Source organism: Tasmannia lanceolata, unplaced genomic scaffold, assembly GCF_043159265.1.
Source record: "Tasmannia lanceolata isolate RefF3 unplaced genomic scaffold, GAP_Taslan_0.1 ptg000024l, whole genome shotgun sequence".
NCBI classification, from domain to species: Eukaryota; Viridiplantae; Streptophyta; class Magnoliopsida; order Canellales; family Winteraceae; genus Tasmannia; species Tasmannia lanceolata.
The window spans coordinates 17458683-17463370 of NW_027518701.1; the positions used below are offsets into that span (position 1 = coordinate 17458683).

Here is a 4688-nt window from a genome sequence, read left to right on the forward strand (position 1 = left end):
ATACAATCAAAAATTGGTTTGATTAATAATCCAATCCAAAACCATGGTGGATTCTAACTCTAAGTAATATTTTAATCGAATTAAAGTTTTAATTAGATTTTCAATTACTTTTCCAATAAAATTTCAATTCACTTTAGTAGTTTTTTCAATCAATTTAGATTTTAGATTTTTATTTTCTAATTAGATTAGACAATTAATTAATAAAAATTTTTATTGGTTTACTTTGCCTAAATATAAGGATTAAAAGTTGTAATCGTTTCTTTATTGTTTTCGATCCTTATCTATTTAGTTTATAAATGTAAATATATTGTTGGATCCGAGGTTGTAGTCCACGAAAATCCTGAGACCATTCTAGGCAATAATATATCATAAGTTTATTTTCTAAGTAGTATAAGCGTAGAAATCACAATAAGCTCTTCCCTGAGTTCGACCCGTATTTACACGATCTGTGCACTTGCGGTTATTTAATATTACCTGTGCATTGCACGGGATTTCTTACTAGTATTTACTATAATAAGCTGGAAGGGTTTTTTACTGTTCATCGACACATGTTGGCCTCCTCTTACTAGCAGGAGAGAAAAGCACTAATTTTTTTGATTTATTTGTAGATTCTGTCCATTTAACACATTATAGTTCAACATTTCTACGGTTTAACACTTACCTGATGCATGCCACTATGCCTATATGGATGGGCAAGACCGTCCCTCCGTAATTTATTTATCTCTATCCGTACTACGTGTCTTCTGTCTGAGATATTTTTGAGATTTTTTAGCCCTTTCTCGACTTAACGGAATGCATGTCCTTCGGTCTCTTCCATCTATCCCCAGGAACCATAATACCAAGTCCGCTCTCCCTTTTGGAAGTTCTTCTTCAAATCCTATCACCAGAAATTCTCTTTCCGAGAGGTCTATTTTCTTATTCTCAAAAGACATCAAGAAAAAGAGAGAAAAAGAGAAGAATCAGGAGAAGAATTTGTTTGGTTCTTGGTGGCTTTTTTTTGTTCTCTTTTTTTCCCATTTCTGTCATTCTCAAAGTTATCTTCTACCACTCATGAGATGTGCTATTGACATGTATATTATTTTCTGTAGAAATCCTAAAAGATGGAGATGAAGAGGCTTTCGGATAGACATAGAGGTAGTCTCTTTCCCCCCTGCTTTTTCGCTTTTTTACTATCTGGGTTTTTCTTATTATTTTGTTATTTTTGTTTCTTTATGGGAAAATGATGAAGGGATTCTAGGTGGGTTGTTCTAGGGTTTGCTGTTCTGTATCTAACTTTTTTATTTTCCAACTGTCAGAATTAATCAATGGTTGTTCTTCAATCATTAGTAGTGGGTAAGTTAGAGATGAGATCTTGTAGTTGGCTATAATTGGGAGATGGGTTCCTGCTCTTCAACAGCTTTTATTTTGGCTTTAAAAGAGGTTAGCTTTTTCTTCTTTAAATTCTCTTTTCAATCCTACTGATTTTTGTTCTTTTTTGGTATATCCCTGAAGATTGTTACATTATTTCACAAAATCAAAAACAATTTTCTATTGTTTGGTATTTTCATTTGTTTTTATTCTTTAGTTTAGTTTCATTTGGTTTTATTCTCTAATTGATTGTTTATTCTTTAATTTCATATGCAGATATTTGTTCTTGCAGTTTTCTCTAAGCCACCTAATTTTCAAGTTTCTAAGGAAGCTGAGAGAGAAGGAAAAGCTCCTAAAGTTCCTACATTTCAGGCTGAAGTCTTCAAGCCCTTGAAGAAAGATATCAAAACCCTTGAATGTGCATCTAAAGTATCTTTTAGTGGCTATTATTCTCTGAATCTCCTTTTTTGGGGTTCTTTTATTAATTGTGATATTTCCTCTTTAATCTTCGCTTCGGGGTTTTCTGGGTTAGTTCTTGCCATATTTTTGGGACTTTTTAGGTTTTTTAATTGAATGCCATTATTGGACCCTACTGTCCTCATTCTATTTACTGTTTCTTCCAATGATGATCTTTGTTATGGACCAATTTTGTAATTTTTTTGTCATAATTGGTTTTGTGCAGATTCAATCTTTGTGCCACCACTCACATATGCTATTCTTGGGTCTCTAGATATCTCGAAGTTGGTATGGTTTTGATAGAATCTTTGGTGAGGGATGGTGTGTCCTATCGAGGAGCCTGTCCATTTAGTTTATATCAATTAGACTTTAGTATCTTTAGCATCAGCACTATTTCAGGTAAATCATAGTCCACACAGTTTAACAGTTTGTAGGTTCACATCGTTTATTATGTTTCTTATAAATGTGTATTTTATTTCTAAGATTTTTTATTTTTCAGCTACAACACTCCGAAGCATATCAAACATAATATCATTTCCCTAACTGGTTTTGCAGATGTGTTTTAAGTATAATGATAAACATCTATAGATTTTCTAATTGCTAATTGTGGGAATAAAACGACCCATCACGTACGATTTCCTATATAGAAAGTTAATTCTACTAAAATTAGCGCGATCTTGGGTTTCAACCATAGCAGTTCATATTTTAATTAGAGGGACCTTCGATTTATAATGATACCCCTCTAAATATTCTATAATCTCTGCGCACCCCCATCTGCGACATCATGTGGAAACTTCATTTGGGTCAATCTTACTTTGGTTGCTAAGCATATATTTATGTTTTGTAGTTTTAGCAAATGAGTCACCGGTTTAAATACCCTTTGTACATCTAAAATCAGGCATATGCTTCAGTAAATTGACTAAGGCCCTGTTTGGATTGTAGGCATTTTTTTAGAACATTGTATCTGAGGCTACATTGTATAGGACGCAACAATGTATCCGATGAAAAATAGTATCCGAGGCTACATTGTATTTGTAGCGACATTATATCCGAAGCGACGTTGTACACGAAGGCAACACGGTATCCGAGGCAACATTGTATCCAAGGCGACTTTATATCCGAGGCAACATTGTATCCAAGGCGACCTTATATCCAAAGGCAACATAGTATCCGTAGCGACCCTGGCTCTGAAAGCAAAATAGTATCAGAGGCTACATTGTATCCGAGGCGACATTATATCCGAAGCCAAGATAGTATCCGAAGCGACATTATAGTCGAAGTCAACATAGTATCCGAGGCTACATTGTATCCAAGGCTACTTTATATTCGAGGCAACATTGTATCCGAGGCGACATTATATCCGAAGGCAATATAGTATCCGAAGCGACATTGTAGCTGAAGGCAACATAATACCTGAGACTACATTGTATTCGAGGCGACTTTATATCCGAGGCAACATTGTATCTGACGCGACATTGTATCCGAAGGCAACAAAGTAACCGAAGCGACCTTGTATCCGAAAGAAAATAGTATACGAGGCTACATTGTATCTGAGGTGACATTGCATCCAAAGCAACCTTCTATCCGAAAGAAAATAGTATACGAGGCTACATTGTATCTGAGGCGCCATTATATCTCAAGGCAACATAGTATCCGAAGCGACATTATAGCCAAAGGAAACATAGTAACCGAGGCTACATTATATCAGAGGCGACTTTATATCCGAGGCAACATTGTATCCGATGCGACATTGTATGCGACAGCGACAGTATCCAAAGTGAACTAGTATCCGAGGCTACATCGTTTTCGAGGAGACATTATATCCGAAGCCAACTTAGTATCCGAAACGACATTGTAGCCGAAGGGCTACATTGTATCCGAGGCGACTGTATATGAAGCGACATTTTATCCGAGACGACATTGTACCCGAAGGCAACATAGTATCCGAAGTGACATTAAATCCGAAAGCAAAATAGTTGCGAGACTACACTGTATAAGAGGCAACATTATATCCGAAGGCAACATAGTATCTGAAGCTACATTGTACCCGGAGGCAGCATGATACCCGAGGCTACAGTATATCCGAGGCGACTTTATATTCGAGGCAACATTGTATCCCAAGCAACATTGTATCAAATGGCGACATTGTATTCGAAGCAAATTTGTATCCGAAAGCAAAATAGTATCTGAGGCTATATTGTACCCGAGGCGACATTATATCCGAAGGCAACGTACTATCTGAAGCGACAATGTCGCCGAAGGGCAACATTGTACTGAGGTGACTTTATATTCGAGGCAACATTTAATCAAAGGCGACATTGTATCCGAAGGCAACCTTCTATTCGAAGGCATCATTGTATCCGAGGCGACATTATATCCGAAGGCGATATATTATCTGACGCGACATTGTAGCCGAAGGCAACATAATAGCCGAGGCTACATTGTATTCGAGGCGGCTTTATATCCAAGGGAACATTGTATCCGACGCGACATTGTATATGAAGGCGACATAGTAACCAAAGGCGACATTATATCCGAAGGTAACATAGTATCCGATCTGACATTATAGCCGAAGGGCAACATTGTATCCGAGGTGACTTTATATCCGAGGCTATATTGTATCTGAATGCGACATAGTATCCGAAGGGAAATTGTAGTCGAATGCAACATAGTATCCGAGGCTACATTGTATCTGAAGCGACTTTATAACCGAGGCAACATTATATCTAAGGCGACATTGTATCTAAAGCTACCTTTTATCCGAAAGAAAATAGTATCCGAGGCTACATTGTGTCTGAGGCGACATTATATACGAAGGCAACATAGTATCCGAAGTGACATTGTAGCCGAAGGGAACATAGTAACCGAGGCTTGTGGGACCCGAT

General features: G+C 37.1%; 1 long non-coding RNA gene across 1 annotated transcript; it reads left to right on the top strand.

The window, feature by feature from the left end:
• Positions 1 to 824: 824 nt before the first annotated feature.
• On the top strand, positions 825 to 1993 carry LOC143856916 (uncharacterized). The gene is made up of 4 exons (XR_013238430.1): positions 825 to 905; positions 1089 to 1134; positions 1296 to 1419; positions 1624 to 1993. It is a non-coding gene; the product is annotated as an uncharacterized LOC143856916 (long non-coding RNA).
• The last annotated feature ends 2695 nt before the right edge of the window (positions 1994 to 4688 follow it).